We start from the raw sequence: 22951 nt of genomic DNA, 5'->3' as shown, positions 1-22951 counted from the left end.
ATAAATATGCAGACTATTTTCTAAATGGGGAGAAAATCCAAAAATCTGAGGTGCAAAGGGACTTGGAAGTCCTTGTGCAGAACAACCTAAAGGTTAACTTGCAGGTTGAGTTGGTGGTGAGTAAGGCAAATGCAATGTTAGCATTCATTTCAAGAGGTCTAGAATACAAGAGCAGACATGTAATGCTAAGGCTTTATAAGGTACTGGTGAGGCCTCACCTTAAGAATTATGTACAGTTTTGGCATCTTCATCTTAGAAGAGATGTGCTGGCATTGGAGACGGTCCAGAGGAGGTTCATAAGGATGATTCCAGGAATGAAAGAGTTATCATATGAGAAATGTTTGATGGCTCTCGGTCTGTACTCGCTGGTATTTAGAAGGATGAGGGAGGATCTCATTGAAACCTTTCGAATGTTGAAAGGGCTAGACAGAGTAGATGTGGAAAGGATGTTTCCCATGGTGGGAGAGTCTAGGACATGAGGGCACAGCCTCAGGATAGAGGGGTGTCCATTCAAAACAGAGATGCAGAGTAATTTTTTTAGCCAGAGGGTGGTGAATTTGTTGCCATGTGCAGCTGTGGAGACCAGGTCATTGGATGTATTTAAAGCAGGGATTGATAGGTTCTTGATTGGACATGGCATCAAAAGTTACAAGGCCAGGAAATGGGGTTGAGGAGGAGGAAAATAGGATCAGGCATGATTGAATGGCAGAGCAGACTCGATGGGCTAAATGACCTAATTCTGCTCCTATGTCTCATGGTCTTATATTCAAGTTTGCTGATAATACCACTATCGCAGGGTGAACTAACGGTGGTGATGAATCAGTATTAAGGAGGGAAATTGAAAATCTGGATGAGTGATGTCATAACAACAACTTCTTATTCAATGTTAGCAAAACCAAGGAACTGATTACTGACTTCAGGAGAAGGAAACCAGAGGCCCATGAGCCAGTCCTCATCGGAGGATCAGAGGTGGAGATGGTCAACAACTTTAAATTCCTCGGTGTTATTATTTTGGAGGACCTGTCCTGGGCTCAGCACACAAGTGCAATTATGAAGAGAGCATAGCAGTGCTGCCAGTTCCTTAAGAGTTTATGGAGATTTGTCATGGATCTAAACCTTTGACAAACTTTTATAGCTGTGTAGTGGAGAGTATATTGACTGGTTACATCACACCCTAGTGTGGAAACACCAATGTCCTTGAACAGAAAATCATTAAGAAGTAGTTGAAGTGGTCCAGTATATCACAGGTAAAGCTATTTTCCCCCTAAATGAGCATACCTATACGGAGCACTGTTGCAGAAAAGCAGTATCCATAATTAAGGCCCTACTCTACCCAGGACATGCTCTCTGTTCACTGCTGCCATCAGGAAAAAGGTATATGATCCTCAGGACCCATGCCATCATATTCAGGAACAATTATTACCCCTCAGCCATCAGGCTCTTGAACTAGAGGGGATAACTTAACTCATCACTTTTTCATCACTGAACTATTCCCACAACTGATGAACTCATTTTCAAGGATTCTTCATTTCATGATCTCGATATTTATTGCTTACTTATTTATTATTATTTCTTTCTTTTTGTATTTGCACATGGCATTTGAGGTGTGCCTAGCCATACAGTCATGGCAACATCCCTGTAAACTTTCTCTGTACTCTTCTAATCTTATTTACATTGTTCCTATCGATAAGTTTCCAAAACTGCACACAATACTCCAAACTAGGCCTCACCAATGTCTTATACAACTTCAACATAAGATCCCATCTCCTATATTCAATAATTTGGTTTATGAAGGCCAATATGCGAAAAGCTTTCCTTATGACCCTATCTGCCTATGACACCACCTTCAATGAATTATGCACCTGTATTCCCCAATTCCTTTGTTCTGCTGCACTCCTCAGTGCCCAACCATTCACTGTGTTAGACCTACCCTGGCTGGTTTGACCAAAGTGCAACAGCTCACACTTGTCTGCGTTAAATTCCATCTGCCATTTTTCCAGCTGGTCCGCATCCTGCTGCAAGCTCTGATAGTCTTCCTTGCTGCCCACTAAATGCCCTAATCTTGGTGTTACCACAAATTTGCTGATCCAACTACATTATCATCCAGATCGTTGATATAGATGACAAACAACAACAGACCCAGCACCAATCCCTGCAGCACATCATTAGTCACAGGTCCCCCATCAGAGAGTCAACCATCTACTATCACCCTCTGGCTTCAACCCGTGAAGCCAATGTCTAATCCAATTTACTACCTCATCTTGAATGCAAAGTGACTGAACCTTCCTGACCAACCTCACGTGAAACCTTGTCAAAGATCTTGAAGTCCACGTAGACAACATCCACTGCCTGCCTTCATCATCTTTCCTGGTAACTTCCTTGAGAAACCCTTTGATTTCTAGCTTGGTTAGACACACCCTACCGTGCACAAATCCTTGTTGATTATATCTAATCAGCCCCTCTCTATCCAAATACTTACATATCCAGTTCCTTAGAACACCTTCCAATAACTTTCCCACTACTAATGTCAGGCTCACCAGGCTAGAATTTCATAGCTTATTCTTAGACTACTTTCTTAAACAATGGAACAACATTAGCTATCCTCCTATCCTCTGGCACCTCACCTATAGCTAAGAATGTTTTAAATATCTGTGCTAGGGTTCCTGCAAATTCTGAACTAGCCTCCCACAGGGTCTGAGGGAATACCTTGTCAGCCCTTGGAAATTCACCACCCTAATTTGCCTCAAGACAGCAAATGCCTGTGCCCCTGTAATCTGTACAGGGTCCATGACCTCTATGCTGCTTTGCCTCACTTCTGTAGACTCTGGTTCTGTCTCCTGAGTAAATACAGATGCAAAAAGTTCTATTTAAGATCTCCGATCTTCCAGAGGACCAATTCTGTACCCTGCTATCCTTTTGCTCTTAATACATCTGTAGAAGCCCTGGGATTCTCCTTCAACTTGTCTGCTAGAGGAATCTCATGCCTTCTTTTAGCCCTCCCAATTTCCTTCTTAATTGTTCCCTTGCACTTTTATACTCTTCAGGTACCTTATTTGCTATGCATCTCCTTCTTTTTCATAACTAAGGCCTCAATATCTCTCAAAAACCAAGTTTCTATAAACCTGTTATCCTTGCCTTTTATTCCAACAGGAACATAAAAACTCTGTACGCTCAAAATTGCATTTTTGAAGGTCTCCCACACTTCTGCCAGAAAAAAACGCCTGTCCCAATCCGCACTTGCTGGATCCTTTCTGTAACCATCAGAATTGGCCTTTCTCCAATGTAGAATTTCTACCTGAGACGCAGACCTGTACTTTTCCATAATGCCATAATTGAAACTAATGGCATTAGATCGCTAACTCTAAAGTACTCCCCAAAACAAACTTCTGTCACGTGCCCTGTCTCATTCCCTAATATGAGATCAAGTATTGCACACTCTCTCATTGGAACTTCTATGTGTTGATTAAGGAAACTTTCCTGAACACATTCGACAAACTCTATCTCACCTAGTCCTTTTACATTATGGGAGTCCCGGTTGATATGTAGAAAGTTAAAATCACCTTATTTTTCTTGCAAAAGGCTGTGATCTCACTATAAATTTGTTCCTCCCATGGTCTGATGGGAGGTCCATAATATAACCCAATTAACATGATCATACCTTTCTTAATTCTCTGTTCCACCCTTAACAGCTCACTAGAAACATAGAAACATAGAAAATAGGTGCAGTAGGCCATTCGGCCCTTCGAGCCTGCACCGCCATTCAGTATGATCATGGTTGATCATCCAACTCAGAACCCTGTACCTGCCTTCTATCCATACCCCCTGATCCCTTTAGCCACAAGGGCCATATCTAACTCCCTCTTAAATATAGCCAATGAACTGGCCTCAACTGTTTCCTGTGCAGAGAATTCCACAGATTCACCACTCTCTGTGTGAAGAAGTTTTTCCATATCTCGGTCCTAAAAGGCTTCCCCTTTATGCTCAAACTGTGACCCCTCGTTCTGGACTTCCCCAACATCGGGAACAATCTTCCTGCATCTAGCCTGTTCAATCCCTTTAGGATTTTATATGTTTCAATAAGATTCCCCCTCAATCTTCTAAATTCCAACGAGTATAAGCCTAGCCGATCCAGTCTTTCATCATATGAAAGTCCTGCCATCCCAGAAATCAATCTGGTGAACCTTCTTTGGACTCCCTCTATGGCAAGAATGTCTTTCCTCAGATTAGGGGACCAAAACTGCACACAATACTCCAGGTGTGGTCTCACCAAGGCCTTGTACAACTGCAGTAGTACCTCCCTGCTCCTGTACTCAAATCCTCTTGCTATGAATGCCAGCATACCATTCGCCTTTTTCCCGCCTGCTGTACCTGCATGCCCACTTTCAATGACTGGTGTATAATGATACCCAGGTCTCGTTGCACCTCCCCTTTTCCTAATCGGCCACCATTCAGATAATAATCTGTTTTCCTGTTCTTGCCACTGAGGTGGATAACCTCACATTTATCCACATGAAATTGCATCTGCCATGAATTTGCCCACTCACCTAACCTATCCAAGTCACCCTGAATCCTCTTAGCATCCTCCTCACAGCTAACACTGCCGCCCAGCTTCGTGTCATCCACAAACTTGGAGATGCTGCATTTAATTCCCTCGTCTAAGTCATTAATATATATTGTAAACAACTGGGGTCCCAGCACTGAGCCTTGCGGTACCCCACTAGTCACTGCCTGCCACTCTGAAAAGGTCCCGTTTATTCCCACTCTTTGCTTCTTATCTGCCAACCAATTCTTTCTTTCTTTCTTTTTCAATCTTGTTATTAGTTTCATAAAATAAAAACATAACATAGCAATAATACAAATAGTAGGAGATACATTGTTGTACTTAAAATGAGTAATTATAAGACCAAATAGTATAAATTGACAAAACTCCCGATCGTGTAGGATAACAACGAATAATACAGGACAAAAAAAACTGAAGAAAAATCATGAAAAAGAAAAAAAATAGAAAAAAAAAACAAACCCCACCCCCCAAAAAAACTAAGCTAAAAGACTTGGGAAATTCTAACAACTTAAAAATGGAAAAGAAGAAAACCTTAGTGTTGACGACTCCATTCCTCTTAACCAACAGAACAGAGAAATAAGTTTAGAAATGGTCAAATTACATCATATGAAAATGCTGAATGAACAACCTCCAAGTTTTTTCAAATTTAATGGAAGGGTCATAAACCGCACTTCTAATTTTTTCCAAATTCAAACACGCCATAGTTTGTGAAAACCAATAAAATACAGTAGGAGGGTTAATCTCTTTCCAATTCAGCAAAATGGATCTTCTGGCCATTAAAGTAAGAAATGCAATCATCCTACGTGCTGAAGAAGTTAGATAATTTGAGTCTATCATTGGTAATCCAAAGATAGCAGTAATTGGGTGAGGTTGTAAGTCTATATTCAAAACCATTGAAATAATATCAAAAATATCTTTCCAATATTTTTCCAACTAAGGACATGACGAAAAATGTGAGTTAAAGAAGCTATCTCGAAATCAATTTATTTTAGCAAGTCCTATTATATCTAATTTCCTTTTTCAACCTTCCACTATGGACCAAGCTTACTTTGATTGGAAAACCAAAAGTATAGTACGTTTTCGTGATTTATTTTTGGATAATTGTTTCATGTCTTTTGATCAACTTTCTAATAAATATAACTTATCCAGATCTCACTTTTTTAGATATCTACAGATTAGAAACTTTTTAATTACTGTTTCTCCTAATTTTCCACACTCATATCCAATGGACACTTTGGAAAAAACTTTGGATTTAAATCTCTCTCAGAAAAGTGTTGTAGCAATTATATATAATATAATTATGAATTTATGTCCTGATGTTTCCAATAAAATTAAAGCTGATTGGGAAAGAGAACTTAAGATTATTATACCGATTGAAAAATGGGAAAAAATTCTTCAATTGGTTAATTTATCCTCTATATGTACTAAACATGTGTGATACAGTTTAAAGTAGTGCACAGGGCTCATATGTCCAAAGATAAACTATCTCGTTATTATTCTTATATTAATCCTATATGTGACAGATGCCAACCAATTCTCTATCCACATCAATACCATACCCCCAATACCGTGTGCTTTAAGTTTGCACACTAATCTCCTGTGTGGGACCTTGTCAAAAGCTTTTTGAAAATCCAAATATACCACATCCACTGGTTCTCCCCTATCCACTCTACTAGTTACATCCTCAAAAAATTCTATGAGATTCGTCAGACATGATTTTCCTTTCACAAATCCATGCTGACTTTGTCCGATGATTTCACCGCTTTCCAAATGTGCTGTTATCACATCTTTGATAACTGACTCTAGCATTTTCCCCACCACCAATGTTAGGCTAACCAGTCTATAATTCCCCAGTTTCTCTCTCCCTCCTTTTTTCAAAAGTGGTGTTACATTAGCCACCCTCCAATCTTCAGGAACTAGTCCAGAATCTAAAGAGTTTTGAAAAATTATCACTAATGCATCCACTATTTCTTGGGCTACTTCCTTAAGCACTCTGGGATGCAGACCATCTGGCCCTGGGGATTTATCTGCTTTTAATCCCTTCAATTTACCTAACACCACTTCCCTACTAACATGTATTTCCCTCAGTTCCTTCATCTCACTAGACCCTCTGTCCCCTACTATTTTCGGAAGATTATTTATGTCCTCCTTAGTGAAGACAGAACCAAAGTAGTTATTCAGTTGGTCTGCCATGTCCTTGTTCCCCATAATCAATTCACTAGATAAGCTTTCCAGTCTGTACTGACTGAGCCCTGATGTGACATTTTTCCTGAGTAGAAATGCCACACCACCCCCTTTAATCCCTCCTGCTCTATCATATCTAAAACAATGGAACCACTGAATATTGCTGCCAGTCCTGCCTGCCCCTCCTGCAACTAAGTCTCATAATTCCACTTGCTGATCCAGGCCGAGCTCATCCACCTTTCCGACAATACTCATTGCATTGAAATTTCCGTAGCTAAGGACACTAGTCACACCACGCTCAACCTTTTCATTCCTGACTTGTATGCAGGCTTCACACATCAAAGTTGCTGGTGAACGCAGCAGGCCAGGCAGCATCTCTAGGAAGAGGTACAGTCGATGTTTCGGGCCGAGACCCTTCGTCAGGACTAACTGAAAGAAGAGCTAGTAAGAGATTTGAAAGTGGGAGGGGGAGGGGGAGATCCAAAATGATAGGAGAAGACAGGAGGGGGAGGGATGGAGCCAAGAGCTGGACACGTGATTGGCAAAGGGGATATGAGAGGATCATGGGACAGGAGGCCCAGGGAGAAGGAAAAGGGGGAGGGGGGGGGAAACCCAGAGGATGGGCAAGGGGTATAGTGAGAGGAACAGAGGGAGAAAAAGGAGAGAGAGAGAAAGAATGTGTGTATATAAATAAATAACAGATGGGGTACGAGGGGGAAGTGGGGCATTAGCGGAAGTTTGAGAAGTCAACGTTCATGCCATCAGGTTGGAGGCTACCCAGACGGAATATAAGATGTTGTTCCTCCAACCTGAGTGTGGCTTCATCTTTACAGTAGAGGAGGCTGTGGATATATGTATGCAGGCGTAACATCTTTCTCCACAGCCACTCCACTATCTGTTCTGGTGCTCCAATTTCCATCCCCCTGCAACTCTAGTTTAAACCCGTCCCAAGCAGCACTATCAAATCTTCCTGCCAGGATATTAATGTCCATCCAGTTTAGGTGCAAACCATCTCTACTGTACAGGTCCCACCTTCCCTGGAAGACAATGATCCAAGACCTCCTTCCTGCACCATCTCCTAAGGCACGTATTAAACTGCATGATCTTCTTATTTCTGGCCTCACTAGCATAACTCTGAGATCACAACCCTGGTGGTCCTGTGCTTTAACTTAGCACCTAACTTCCTGAACTCACTTTGCCAGACTTCATTACCCCTCGTACCCATGTCATTGGTACTGGCATGGACCACGACCTCTGGCTGCTTACTGTTCCATTAAGAATGCTGTGAACTGGATCCGAGATGTCCCTGATCTTGGCACCTAGGGGGCAACATGTCATCCAGGAACCTTATTCTCATCCACAGACACTCCTTTCTGTTCCCCAAACTAATGAATCCCCTATTAATATAGTCCACCTCTTTTTTCCCCTTCCCTTCTGAGTCACACAGCCAGACTCAGTGTCAGAGACCTGACTTCTGTGGCTTTCCTCAGGGAGGTTAAACTCCATCCCCTTCAATATCCAACCTGTTGTTGAGGGGCACTCTGCACTGGCTGCCAATCCTCTTTCTCCATCCTGACAGTCACCCAGTTACCTGTGTCCAGCACCTTGGGTGTATTTACCCTCTGCCTCCCCAATGATCCAGTGTTCACCCAGTTCCAGCTCCAACTCCTTAACACAGAGAGTTAGAAGCTGAAGGTGGATGCACTCCTTGCAGCTGTGGTCATCAGGGATACTGGAAGTCTCCCTGCCTTCCCACATCCCACAAAAGGGGAAGGAAAGAAAGGAAATGGTGAAGGGTAAAGGGTAAAGACCATAAGACATAGGAGCTGAATTAGGCCATTTGGCCCATTTGGTCTGCTCCACCATTCAATCATGGCTGATTCTTTTTTACCCTCTCCTCCTCAACCCCATTTCCTGGCCTTCACCCCAGAACCTTTGATGCCATGTCCAATCAAGAACCTATCAATCTCTGCCTTAAATACACCCAACGACCTGGCCTCCACAGCTGCATGTGGCAACAAATTCCACAAACTCACCACCCTCTGGCTAAAGAAATTTCTCCGCATCTCTGTTTTGAATGGACACCCCTCTATCCTGAGGCTGTGCCCTCTTGTCCTAGACTCTCCCACCATAGGAAATATCCTTTTCACATCTACTCTGTCTTTCCCTCTCAACATTCAAAAGGTCTCAATGAGATCCTCCCTCATCCTTCTAAATACCAGTGAGTACAGACCCAGAGCCATCAAACGTTTCTCATTTGATAACCCTTTCATTCCTGGAATCATCCTTGTGAACCTCCTCTGGACCCTCTCTAATGCCAGCACATCTTTTCTAAGATGAGGAGCCCACAATAGTCAAAGTGAGGCCTCACCTGTGCCTTCTAAAGCCTCAGCATCACATCCCTGCTCTTGCATTCTAGACCTCTTGAAATGAACACCAACACTGCATTTACCTTCCTTACCACTGATTCAACCTGAAAGTTAACCTTTAGGATGTACCGCACACGGACTCCCAAGTCCTTTTGCATCTCAAACTTTTGGATGTTCTCTCCATTCAGAATATACTCCACACATTTAATTCTACTACCAAAGTGTATGACCTTGCATATTCCAACATTATATTTCAGTTATCACTTTCTTTCCCATTCTCCTAATCTGTCTAAGTCCTTCTGCATCCTATCGGTTTCCCCAACCCTACCCGGCCCTCCACCAATCTTCGTATCATCTGCAAACTTGGCAACAAAGCCATCTATTTCACCTACAGCATTATATATAGTTGTCAGTCTTCGTTACTTGTAATTTTTCTTGAATTATATTGCACTTCTTTATTTTCCTGTATATGCCTACAAGAAAACAAATCTCAAGGTAGTATATCTTGACATGCACGTACTTTGATAATAAATTTAATTTGAACACTGAAACATCTGAACTTGGAGGAATTACACTGATTTACAGGATGGACCTGATATGAACTCTATAGCGACATCTGGCTGCTTCAGTGAGGATGGCAGTGGTTGGCAGCCATGTCATGACATCCAATAAAGACCAAAGGTCCAAAGGTTAATTTTATTATCAAAGTGAGATTTGTCTTCTCCAGATAGCAATAAAACACAGAAAACCATAGGAGTTGAAAGAAAGTCATCAGTGCATAAAAAGAAAAAGAAACAAAACTCACAAACCCTAAACCCTTGCAACCAATCCTTCTCTCACACAAAAAATAACAGATCACCCAAACCCCAGCCTGCAAATTGGCGAGAATATGAAAGAGACATAGAACTAAAAAAGGCCAATATGAACTACAGAACAATCCATGAATCTTAGAATTTAGATAATATCTCCAAGAGCATCCGAGGGTAGCGACTTAAGACCAGCGGCCTCTCTGAACGTAGCGACATGAACTAGCAGAACCTCCGAGGGCAGCGACACTAACCATCAGTCTCTTCAAGAACCAGTGAAGTGAAGACACATATCACTGGAGATGGAACCTTTGAAAGGAGAAAGATGGTTTCCCACCTGGATGGGAAAAGACTGATAAATGATCTTGAGTCACCTTATGTCATCATCCAATGAGCGAGTCCGGTGAATACAGCTACAGTGTAGCTACTACACTGTTATCATAAGACATGGACTATGATGTCCATATCTGTGCAAGAATACTAATATGAATAATAATTCATTGAAAGTAGCATTATAGGCAGATAGGGTTGTAAAGAAATTTTTTGGCACATTTGCCTTCATGAATTAAAGTATTGAATACAAGAGATAGGATGTTATGTTGAAGTTGTATAAGTCATTGTTGAGGCCAAATTTGGAGTACTGTGTGCAATGGATGGTAGGGGTATGGAGGGCTATGGATCTGGTACAGATCAATGGGAGTTGGTAGTTTAAATGTTTAGGCACGGACTAGATGCACCGAAGGACCTGTTTCTGTTTTGTACTCTTCTATGACTTTTTAATTCCATGTCATGAAGTTGCAAATCATTATAAAGGGATACCTCTATTGAACCAGGATTTGAATCAGCATTAGATTACATATCACTGGCACATGTTGAGAAACTTATTGTTTTGTGGCAGCAGTACATAAAATCACATTCCAATAAGAGCTATCTATAAAATATATGAATAAGTAGTGCAAAGAAAGCAAAAGACATAGTGAGCTGGTATACATTGGTTCACTGTCCAGAAATCTCATGACAGAGGGGAAGGAGCAATGTTCCTAAAACATTGAGTGTGTCTTCAGGCTCCTGTACCTCCTCCATGTGATGGGAATCCTTAATGATGGATGCCACCTTTTTGAAGCATCACTTTTTGAAGATGTCCTCAATGTTGGGACGCTAGTGCCCATGATACTGTACACTGATGGCTCCTCAGTAATTGAGGGAGCAGTCTGAATGGCTGCATGGGCTGTTGTTTCTGAAATGAAGTATTGGCATCAGGAAGCATGACTGCTGATTTGTCTGTGTACGCAGAACTTAAAGCCCCGATTGAAGCCTGTAAGATGGCAGAAGGAAAATGAGCGAACACCCACATAGATTCTCAATGCTCTTCATGACTGTGGAAAGTTATGGAGGCAAAGGGAATTTCACAGCTGTAGGAACCTCAATCAAGGTTGGCCAGCAAGTACAAGTAATAAAAGTTATACAATTGTCACTTCAAAATGATCACAATGGAAAGTTATGGAAATGCATTCGAGGACAAAATTGCAGAAAGGGCAAAAAGGGCAGTGCTGGAATGGATAAAAGAAGCCAAAGAAATAAAAGACGTACTGAGAATGGTGCCATATGGGAGGTTGGTCAAGAAGTGGATGGGGTCTACATGGACTTTAGCAAGGCACTTGACAAGGTCCCACATGGCAGATTGGTCAGAAAGGTTCAGTCACAGCATTCAAGAAGAGGAAGTAAACTCGATTTGACATCGTGGAAGAAGCTAGAGTGGTAGCAGACGGTTGCCTTTCCAACTGGAGGCCTGTGACTAGTGGAGTGCCACAGGGATTGGTACTTGGTCCATTGTTGCTATATCAATGATTGAGATGATAATGTGGATAACTGGATCAGCAAATCTGCGGATGACACAAAGACTGGAGATGCAGTGGACAGTGAGGAAGGCTATCAGAGCTTGCAGTGAGATTTGGACCAGCTGGAAAATGGACTGAACAATGGCAGATGGAATTTAGTCAGTCAAGTGCAAGGAGTTGCACATCGGTAAGACCAACCAGGGTAGGTTTAATATAGTCAAGGACAGGGCACCGAGGAGTGTGGTGGAACAAAGAGATCTGGGAGAACAGGTCCATAGCTTACTGAAAGTGGTGTCTTAGGTTGATAGGGTCACAAAGAAAGCTTTTGACACATTTGCCTTCATAAGTCAAAAGTATTGAGTTAAAGATATGGGGTGTTACGTTGAAGTTGTATAAGACGTGAGTGAGGCCTAATTTAGAGTATTGTGTGCAGTTTTAGTCACCCACCTACAGGAAAGATGTAAATAAGGTTGAAAGAGTAAAAAGAAAATTTACAAGGATGCTACCAGGATGAGGGGATCCAAGTTGCAATGAAAGATTGAATAGGTTAGGACGTTATTCCTTGAAACATAGAAGGTTGAGAGGAGATTATATAAAGTGATACAAAATTATGGTGGCAAAATTCCCACCTCTCCCAGAAGTTCCAGGAGACTCCCACATATTGATGCAGCTCCCTGACGCCCGCAAGTTATATACAATATCCCGGAAATCAATTTTTTTTGAGAGAGAGAGTGAGAGCAAGCATCCTGATTGGTCTCTCTTTGTGCTAAGTAGACCTATCAGTTTTCTCTGTGGGTGGGCTTTACAGTCCACCTCTGTCTCTCATCAGTTCAGTTTAGTGTCCTGAATGGCAGAATGTTTTAAAAAAAGAAAATATAAAACGTACGTCACCCCAGACTACATTAAAGAGTACCCCTGCCTAATAGGGATCAAAAATAATGACAGTGTTGCTCGCTGCGCTGTTTGCAACAGTGACTTTTCTACTGCCCATGGTGGGTTAAAATATAAAAGACGTGTTGAGGTGAGTTTAACAGGTGTCATTCATTTATTAGCATAGCTAACGTTATTTAAACTAGCTGGCTAGCTGCTAAGGAGCTACTCTATTGATGTCCTACGTGATGAGGCCAAACTCCCTGTAGACTTGTAGAGTTGTAACAGAATTTAAAAAAAATGACTCCATGATAATATAATACAGTATAAGTACATATTTTAATGTCATATTTTCTGCATATACGCAACTTGGTTTACAGATTAGACAAAGTATTACATACACCCTTGGAGGTCAAAGGGGGCGGGGGTGCTACCTTCCTGACATGAGTTTTTGCAGGGTGGGATGTCTGTGGTGGGGATCATCATCATCATCAGGTGCCATGCCCAGTTTGAGCTTTGACTGCCATGGCCCACACACTCCTGTTTCGGGTCAAGTGGATCAATTCATTGGTATTCATTTCCAGTTCTCTGGCTGCTGTTTCCATCATCATTTGTCTTTGTCTTCCTCTTCCTTTCTTCCCTTCAATCTTTCCCATAATTACCGTGTATTCTAACTCCTCTTTCCCAATCACATGTCCAGTGAAGTTACGCAAACACGAGGAAATCTGCAGATGCTGGAATTTCAAGCAACACACATAAAAGTTGCTGGTAAACGCAGCAGGCCAGGCAGCATCTTCCTAGAGTTCACCAGCAACTTTTATGTGTGTTGCTCCAAAGTATTTCTCTTTCTGTGTTTGCTCTGTTCATGGCATCCTCATTAGATATTCGTTTCATCCATGATATTCTTTGCATCCTCCTCAAAAACCACATCTCTGCTGCTACAATTCATTTCCTCACGTTACTAGATATTGTCCAACATTCTGAGCCATATAACATAACTGGATAAACATAACATTTCAGTACCCTGAGGCGGATTGTCATGCCTAGTTTAGTATTGGTCAGTATAGTCTTCATTCTCGTAAAGGTGTCTTTTACCATCCCTATTCTTCTTTTAATGTCCAAGTCGCACTCGCCATCTGATGTCACCCAGGTTCCTAAGTAGCATAAGTTCTGTACTTGTTTTATATCTTCCCCGTTTATTCTCAGCCTGCAGATAGGATTCTCCTTCTTTTTGGATATCACCATACATTCTGTCTTTTGGCAATTGATAGATAGACCCATTTTTAGTCATAGTCATACTTTATTGATCCTGGGGGAAATTGGTTTTTGTTACAGTTGCACCATAAATAATTAAATAGTAATAAAACCATAAATAGTTAAATAGTAATATGTAAATTATGCCAGGAAATAAGTCCAGGACCAGCCTATTGGCTCAGGGTGTCTGACCCTCCTTTTGCACTTTCTTCAATAATTATATCAATTAAGTTTTGTAGATTTTCCTCCGTACTTGCAATTAACACAGTGTCATCTGCATATACTTTATACTTTATTGTCACGAAACAATTGGTACTAGAACGTACAATCATCACAGCGATATGTGATTCTGCGTTTCCCACTCCCTGGATTACAAATATTAAAAATAGTAAAAATTAGTAAATATTAAAAATTTAAATTATAAATCATAAATAGAAAATAGAAAAATGGAAAGTAAGGTAGTGCAAAAAAACCAAGAGGCAGGTCCGGATATTTGGAGGGTACGGCCCAGATCCGGGTCAGGATCCGCTCAGCAGTCTTATCACAGTTGGAAAGAAGCTGTTCCCAAATCTGGCCGTACGAGTCTTCAAGCTCCTGAGCCTTCTTCCAGAGGGAAGAGGGATGAAAAGTGTGTTGGCTGGGTGGGTCGTGTCCTTGATTATCCTGGCACCACTGCTCCGACAGCGTGCAGTGTAAAGTGAGTCCAAGGACGGAAGATTGGTTTGTGTGATGTGCTGCGCCATATTCACGATCTTCTGCAGCTTCCTTCGGTCTTGGACAGGACAACTTCCATACCAGGTTGTGATGCACCCGAGAAGAATGCTTTCTACAGTGCATCTATAAAAATTAGTGAGGGTTTTAGGGGACAGGAATTAAAGGCGCTAGTGGGCTTTCTTGGCAGTGAACTCTGCTTGGTTGGACCAAGTCAGGTCATTTGTGATATTGACCCCGAGGAACTTAAAGCTTTTGACCTGTTCCACTTGCGCACCACCGATGTAAATTGGGTCGTGCAGTCTGCTACTCCTTCTTAAGTCAACAACCAATTCCTTCGTCTTGCTGACGTTGAGGGATAGGTTATTGTCTTTGCACCATGCCATCAGGTCCTTAATTTCCTCTCTGTACTCAAAACTCATCATTACCCGAGATACGGCCTACAATTGTTGTGTCATCAGCAAACTTATATATTGAGTTTGATGGAAACTTGGCTACACAATCATGAGTGTACAGTGAGTACAGCAGGGGGCTGAGTACACAGCTTTGTGGGGCACCAGTGCTCAGAGTGATTGTAGAGGAGAGCTCGTCCCCTATTTTTACAGCCTGGGTCCTGTCTGTGAGGAAGTTGAAGATCCAGCTGCAGATCTCAGTGCTAAGGCCCAGGTTCCGGAGCTTAGGAATCAGTTTATTTGGAATGATGGTATTAAAGGCAGAGCTGTAGTCAATGAAAAGGAGCCTTACGTATGCGTCTTTATTCTGCAGATGTTCTAAGGAGGAATGTAGGGCCAGAGAGATGGCATCTGCCATTGACCTGTTGCTCCGGTAGGCGAATTGCAAAGCATCGAGGTTGACCGATAGGCTGTGGTTGATGTGTGCCATAACCAATCTCTCGAAGCATTTCATAGCAATTGACGTCAGAGCCACAGGTTGGTAGTCATTCAGGCATGCCACCTTGCTCTTCTTCGGCACTGGGATTATCGTTGCCTTCTTAAAACACGAGGGGATCTTAGACTGAAGCAAGGAGAAGTTGAAGATGTCAGCAAACACTCCAGCTAGCTTGCTTGCACAGGCCCGGAGAACCCGTCCTGGGACGCCATCTGGGCCCATCGCCTTCCTTGGATTTATCTTCAGGAAGGCCCTTCTAATGTGCTCCTCAGTGACGATGAATCTCGATGCCACCAAGTCCGGTTCATCCGGAGGGAGCTCCTCTTCTGTTCGAATCTTGCGTAGAATACGTTAAGTTCGTCAGGAAGAGAAGCACCACAGTTATTGATATTCCCAGCCTTTTCTTTGTGCCTAGTGATCTCATTTAGACCCTGCTATAGTCTACTGTCATCCCTTTGGTTAGCCTGGACTTCCAACTTGGCTCCATATTACCTCTTGGCGCCCTTAATGGCTTTTTGGAGTTCGCGCCTGGATTCCGTGTAGCGACTGGTATCCCCGGACCTAAAAGCCGCAGCTCTAGCCTTTAAAAGGGACTTGACCTCATAATTCATCCAAGGTTTCCGATTAGGGAATACCCGGATCATCTTGCGAGACACACAGTCCTCCATGCATTTCCAAATAAAGTCCATGATAGCTGAGGCATGCTCATTGAGGTTAGCTGCCGAGTCCTTGAATACTAACCAGTCCACTGATTCAAAACAGTCACGGAGGACCTCATCCGTTTCCTCCGTCCAACGCGACACTACTTTTGACACCGTGACCTCCCCCTTCAGTTTCTGTTTGTAAGCCCGGAGCAGGAGTATGGCCTGATGGTCCGATTTTCCGAAGTGAGGTCGTGGGACGGAACGGTAGGCATATCTGAAATTATTGATGTTTTCACTGCCAACTTTGATTCCCAAGATGTCTCATTTTCTGTAGTATTGTTTCACTGAACACATTAAATAAATCAGGGAAGAAAACATACCCTTGTCTAACGCCTCTCTTGATTTTCGTAAACTGACTCACTTCTCCATCTATTCTTACAGCGGCAGTTTGTTCCCAGTACAGATTTGTGATTAGGCGGAGGTCTTTCGAATCTAGATCTAGAGTTTTCTGTAATACTTCAAATAACTTATTGTGCCTCACTTTATCAAATGCTTTTGTGTAGTCGATAAAACAAGCAAACAAATCTTTTTGCACTTGAATAGCTCGTTCTGATAGTATCCTTAACATCAATGTCAGAGATATATAAAGAGTAAAAGAGAGGCGAGATATTGGACCACTGTAAAATAACGCTGGAGAGGTAGTAATGGGGGACAAGGAAATGTCGGATGAACTAAATGAGTATTTTGCATCAGTCTTCACTGTGGAAGACACTATGCTGGAGGTTTGAGGGCGTTAGGGGGCAGAAGTGAGCGCAATTGCTATTACTAGGGCGAAGGTACTTGGGAAGCTGAAAAGTCTGAGGGTAAATAAGTCACCTGGACCAGATGAACTATACCTCAGTATTCTGAAAGGTAGGGGAAGGAGCAGGTAGTGTTAAGGAAGAAGGGAGACTGCAGAAGGACTGGGACAGATTGGGAGAATGAGCAAAGAAGTGACAGATGGAATACAGTATTGGAAAGCGTACAGTCATGTACTTTGGTAGAAGAAATAAAAGCATGGTCTATTTTTTAAGCGGGCAGAAAATTCATAACTTCGAGGTGCAAAAGGGATTAGGAGTCCTTGGGCAGGATTCCCTAAAGATTAACTTGCAGGTTGACTTGATAGCAAGGAAGGCAAATGCAATGTTAGCATTCATTTTGAGAGGACGAGAATATAAAAGCAAGGATGTAATGCTGAGGCTTTATAAGACACTAGTCAAGAGTATTTGTAATGTGCTGTCAGGCCTGTGCGGAGAGCTGAAGATTGTTGGGGTCCAAGGTTTTTAGAGCACCTGAAATGGTTAATTGCTGTTTAATAAGAGTCATTAATCATTTTGAGTTTCTTGTGTTTTTCTCCAATGACTCACTCTTTGTAATGCGGTCTCCTGGTGCTTTCTGTATAAACTTGTTAAAGCTTATTTTGATAGGCTCGGAGATCGCACGTTATTTAAGCAGACACCCAATTAGCACTAACGGCGGGGTCCTAGTTTTGAGAATATTGCGTCTCATGGTGTTGCTCCGCCGAGCCCCCGAAGTTCTGTTAGAGTTCTAATGAATAAACTTCATTCAACTTCACTTGCCCCATCACTGAACAGTTCCCACATATGTCTGTCTTCCTCTTGCTTTCTTCCCTTCAATCTTTCCCATAAGTACCATGCATTCTAACTTCTATTTCATAATCACATGTCCAATGAAGTTATGTTGCCTTTTCATGTTCTCATACATTATCTCTTTTTGCGTTTGCTCTGTTCATGCACCCTCATTAGATATTCATTTCATCCATGATATTCTTTGCATCCACCTCAAAAACCACATCTCTGCTGCTTCAATTCATTTTCCTCATGTTACTAGATATTGTCCAACATTCTGATAAATGTAACATTTCAGTGCTCTGAGGCAGATTGTCATACCTAGTTTAGTGTTGGTCAGTATACTCTTCATTCTCGTAAAGGTGTCCTTTGCCATCCTATTCTTCTTTTGATGTCCATGTCGCACCTGCCATCTGATATCACCCAGCTTCCTAGGACTCTCCTTCTTTTTGGATATCACCATACATTCTGTCTTTTTGCAATTGATAGGTAGACCCATTTTTGCGCTTTCTTCAACAACTATATCAATTAAGTTTTGTGGTTCTTCCTCCGTACTTGCAATTAACACAGTGTCATCTGCATGTCAGAAATTATTGATGTTTTCACCGCCAACTTTGATTTCCAAGATGTCTCTTATTTTTTGTAATATTGTTTCACTGTACACATTGAATAAATCAGGGGAGAAAACATACGCCTGTCTTGATTTTCGTAAACTGACTCACTTCTCCAACTATTCTTACAGAAGCAGTTGGTTCCCAGTGCAGATTTCTGATTAGGTGGAGGTCTTTTGAATCTAGATCTAGTTTTCTGTAATACAAAGTTTGTATTTCAAATAACTTATTGTGCTTCACTTTATCCAATGCTTTTGTGTAGTCGATAAAACAAACAAACAAATGATGGTGGAGATAGGTAGGGTAAATGCAAGCATGCTTTTTCCACGGGGAAGGGGTTGGTGGAACTAGATTAAGGGTGAATGGTGAAAAGCTGGAGGGGACTGAGGGGAAACTTCTTCACTCAGAGGGTCATGAGAATGTGGACTGAGCTGCCAGCCCAAGCGGTGCATGTGAGCTCGATTTCAATGTTTAATTGAAGTTTTGACAGGTATGGTCCCGATGCAGGTCGATGGGAGTAGTCAGCTTAAACAGTTTGCCACAGACTAGATGGGCAGAAGAGCCTGTTTCTGTGCTGTAATTTTCTATGATTATGACTCTAATTTATGAAGTGAAGGTAACAGCTGAAGTTTTAGAAACAAATTTGAAATCTTTATCACTGATGACCATATAAGATATTTGAGAAATACAGACTCAGTACTCTAATGAAGAAAAATGTTTCTGTATGGAGAATGGTGGGAGGTTACACTGTTGTGGTGCCTGGAGATATGGCACTAGTTATCCACCAGTAGTTCCAGCTACATTGCCTCCTTATCTGGCACAGCAGATAGACTCCCAAGGACACACTGAAGTGAACATGATAATCAACAGATTCTCCCAGTGGTGATGGAAGCCAAAGTTCAGGGCACAACTGCGACAAACATTTGAAAGATGCATGAGGTGTCAGAAAAATAATATTGGATCAATGAAAGAAAAAAATCACCACAATTAAGATCTCCTGCTCCAACTGGTCCATTTTTGAATTCGCAAGTGGACTACATTACTTTCTGAAAGTGTGAAGGATACTCAGACATACTGATGACAGTGGACAAGTTTTCATGATTGCTGGAAGCTATTCCAATGACAAAAGCCAGTATGACACACATATAAGCCAATGTTCTGAACAAGGAGAGGAGTGAGGAGGAGAAGGGAGATGGCAATGTGGAGGAGAGGGGGGGATGAGGGGGAAAAGGGAGGGTGAGAAGAGAGAAGGTGAGGGGTATGGAGGAGGGGTGAGGGGGTAGGATGCTGGGAGAAGGGGGCAGAAAGGGGGAGAGGATCGGAGAGGCCGAGTGGGTGGGAGGAGGAGGGGTTACGAGGATGGAGTGAGAGTCAGGGATAAGAGGAAAGAGGAAGAAAGGGGATGGGAAGGGTACAGGGGTAGAGGAGGTGGGAGAAGAAGGGGGAAGGAGGGGGTGGAGAGGTGGGAGAAGGAGGGGGGAGGGGGGGAGGGGGAGGAGGGAGAAGGAGGGGGTGGGAGAAGGAGGGGTGGGAGAGAGAGGGAGGGAGAGGGAGGGAGAGGGATGGGAGTGGGAGGGAGGGAGAGGGATGGGAGAAGGAGGGGTGGGAGGGAGGGAGAGGGAGGGAGAGGGAGGGAGAGGGAGGGAGAGGGAGGGAGAAGGAGGGAGAAGGAGGGAGAAGGAGGGAGAAGGAGGGAGAAGGAGGGAGAAGGAGGGAGAAGGAGGGGTGGGAGAAGGAGGGAGAAGGAGGGAGAAGGAGGGAGAAGGAGGGAGAAGGAGGGAGAAGGAGGGAGAAGGAGGGAGAAGGAGGGAGAAGGAGGGAGAAGGAGGGAGAAGGAGGGAGAAGGAGGGAGAAGGAGGGAGAAGGAGGGAGAAGGAGGGAGAAGGAGGGAGAAGGAGGGAGAAGGAGGGAGAAGGAGGGAGAAGGAGGGAGAAGGAGGGAGAAGGAGGGAGAAGGAGGGAGAAGGAGGGAGAAGGAGGGAGAAGGAGGGAGAAGGAGGGAGAAGGAGGGGTGGGAGAAGAAGGGAGAAGGAGGGGTGGGAGAAGAAGGGAGAAGGAGGGGTGGGAGAAGAAGGGAGAAGGAGGGGTGGGAGAAGAAGGGAGAAGGAGGGGTGGGAGAAGAAGGGAGAAGGAGGGGTGGGAGAAGAAGGGAGAAGGAGGGGTGGGAGAAGAAGGGAGAAGGAGGGGTGGGAGAAGGAGGGGTGGGAGAAGAAGGGGTGGGAGAAGAAGGGGTGGGAGAAGAAGGGAGAAGGAGGGGTGGGAGAAGAAGGGAGAAGGGGGAAGGCGTGGTGGAGAGGTGGGAGAAGGGGGTAGGCGGGGTGGAGAGGTGGGGGAAGGGGGAAGGAGGGGTGGAGAGGTGGGGGAAGGGGGAAGGAGGGGTGGAGAGGTGGAGGAAGGGGGAAGGAGGGGTGGAGAGGTGGGAGAAGGGGGAAGGAGGGGGTGGAGAGGTGGGAGAAGAAGGGGAAGGAGGGGTGGAGAGGTGGGAGAAGAAGGGGAAGGAGGGGTGGGAGAAGAAGGGGAAGGGGGGTGGAGGGGTGGGAGAAGAAGGGAAGGAGGGGTGGAGGGGTGGGAGAAGAAGGGAAGGAGGGGTGGAGAGGTGGGAGAAGAAGGGAAGGAGGGGTGGAGGGGTGGGAGAAGAAGGGAAGGAGGGGTGGAGGGGTGGGAGAAGAAGGGAAGGAGGGGTGGAGGGGTGGGAGAAGAAGGGAAGGAGGGGTGGGAGAAGAAGGGAAGGAGGGGTGGAGGGGTGGGAGAAGAAGGGAAGGAGGGGTGGAGGGGTGGGAGAAGAAGGGGGATGGAGGGGTGGGAGAAGAAGGGGATGGAGGGGTGGGAGAAGAAGGGGATGGAGGGGTGGGAGAAGAAGGGGATGGAGGGGTGGGAGAAGAAGGGGATGGAGGGGTGGGAGAAGAAGGGGGATGGAGGGGTGGGAGAAGAAGGGGAAGGAGAGGTGGGAGAAGAAGGGGAAGGAGGGGTGGAGAGGTGGGAGAAGAAGGGGAAGGAGGGGTGGAGAGGTGGGAGAAGAAGGGGAAGGAGGGGTGGAGGGGTGGGAGAAGAAGGGGAAGGAGGGATGGAGGGGTGGGAGAAGAAGGGGAAGGAGGGATGGAGGGGTGGAGAAGAAGGGGGATGGAGGGGTGGGAGAAGAAGGGGGATGGAGGGGTGGGAGAAGAAGGGGGAGGGAGGGGTGGGAGAAGAAGTGGGAGGGAGGGGTGGGAGAAGAAGGGGGAGGGAGGGGTGGGGGAAGGAGGGGTGGGGGAAGAAGGGGGATGGAGGGGATGGAGAGGTGGTAGAAGAGGGGAAGGAAGGGTGGAGAGGTGGGAGAAGGGGGATGGAGGGGTGGAAAGGTGGGAGAAGGGAGAAGGAGGGGGAAGGAGGGGTGGGAGAAGAAGGGGAAGGGGGTTGGGAGAAGAAGGGGAAGGAGGGGTGGGAGAAGAAGGGGGGCGGAGAGGTGGGAGAAGGGGGACGGAGGGGGCGGAGAGGTGGGAAAAGAAGGGGGACGGAGGGGGCGGAGAGGTGGGAGAAGAAGGGGGACGGAGAGGTGGGAGAAGAAGGGGGATGGGGGGGACGGAGGGGGTGGAGAGCTGGGAGAAGAAGGGGGACGGAGGGGGTGGAGAGCTGGGAGAAGAAGGAGGACAGAGGGGGTGGAGAGGTGGGAGAAGAAGGGGGACGGAGGGGGGTGGCGAGGTGGGAGAGGATGGGAAGCAGAGGAGAGAGGAGGTGAGAGAGGAGAAGGAGTGAGACGAAGGTGGAGGAGGGAGGGCAGAGGGGGAGGGCAGACAGGGAGGAGGGACCAACAGACCCACCTATTTAAATCTAGCCTAACCACAGGCGAATTTACAATGACCAGTGAACCTACTAACTGTAAGTATTTGGACTGTGGGAGGAAACCAGAGCACCTGGAGGAAACCCACGCATTGACAGGGAGAACACAGAAACTCCTTACAGGCAGTGGTGGTTATTGAACCCAGTCAATTGTGCTGTAAAGCGTTGTGCTAACCACTATGCTACAGTGCCACCCCAAGTTCTACCTATATGGTCTTGCAGGACAATTAAAATATATTTTAACCTTTCTGTGTAGTATTAGCAAATTTCCCTGGAAGGATATTTATCCCTGACGGGTTCCAGGGCAATACATTTCTCTTGTACAGGTTGCTTCTACCCAAGAAGAGAACCACAAAAAATATGCATTTCCATTTATGAGCAACCATTTTAATCTCCATTCACATACATCAGTCCATGGCTTCCTCTACTGCCACAATGAGGCCAATCTCAAACTGCAGAAGCACCACTGTCTGGGTATTGTCCAACCAAATGGCATGAACAGTCATTTCCCCAATTTCGAGGAAAAATTTCCCCTTCCCCTTCCCTCTACTCTATTCTCCCCCCCCCCCCACCTCTGGTCTCTTACCTCTCCTCCTGCTTCACCTCCCCGAGTCCGTTTATCCCATGGTCTACTTTCCACTCCCATCAGATTCTTTCCTCTACAGCCTGTTACCTTTCCCAACATTGCCTCCCAGCTACTCACATCATCCTCCTGCCCCACCTACCTGGCTTCACTCATCACCTTCTAGCTTGTCCTCCTTCCCCTGTGCCC

The 22951-nt window shown here is 44.6% G+C and overlaps 1 protein-coding gene across 1 annotated transcript in view; it reads right to left on the bottom strand.

Annotated features, from left to right (window-relative positions):
* The window catches only part of LOC140204651 (SLAM family member 8-like), a gene marked incomplete at its 5' end in the record, with an annotated part of 70461 nt that overhangs the window by 47297 nt on the left and 213 nt on the right, over positions 1 to 22951 (bottom strand). The window lies entirely within an intron of this gene.

The sequence above is a fragment of the Mobula birostris genome, chromosome 11 (assembly GCF_030028105.1).
Source record: "Mobula birostris isolate sMobBir1 chromosome 11, sMobBir1.hap1, whole genome shotgun sequence".
NCBI lineage: Eukaryota > Metazoa > Chordata > Chondrichthyes > Myliobatiformes > Myliobatidae > Mobula > Mobula birostris.
The sequence above is the reverse complement of the archived record's forward strand: the minus strand, read 5'-3'. Positions and strand labels throughout refer to the sequence as shown.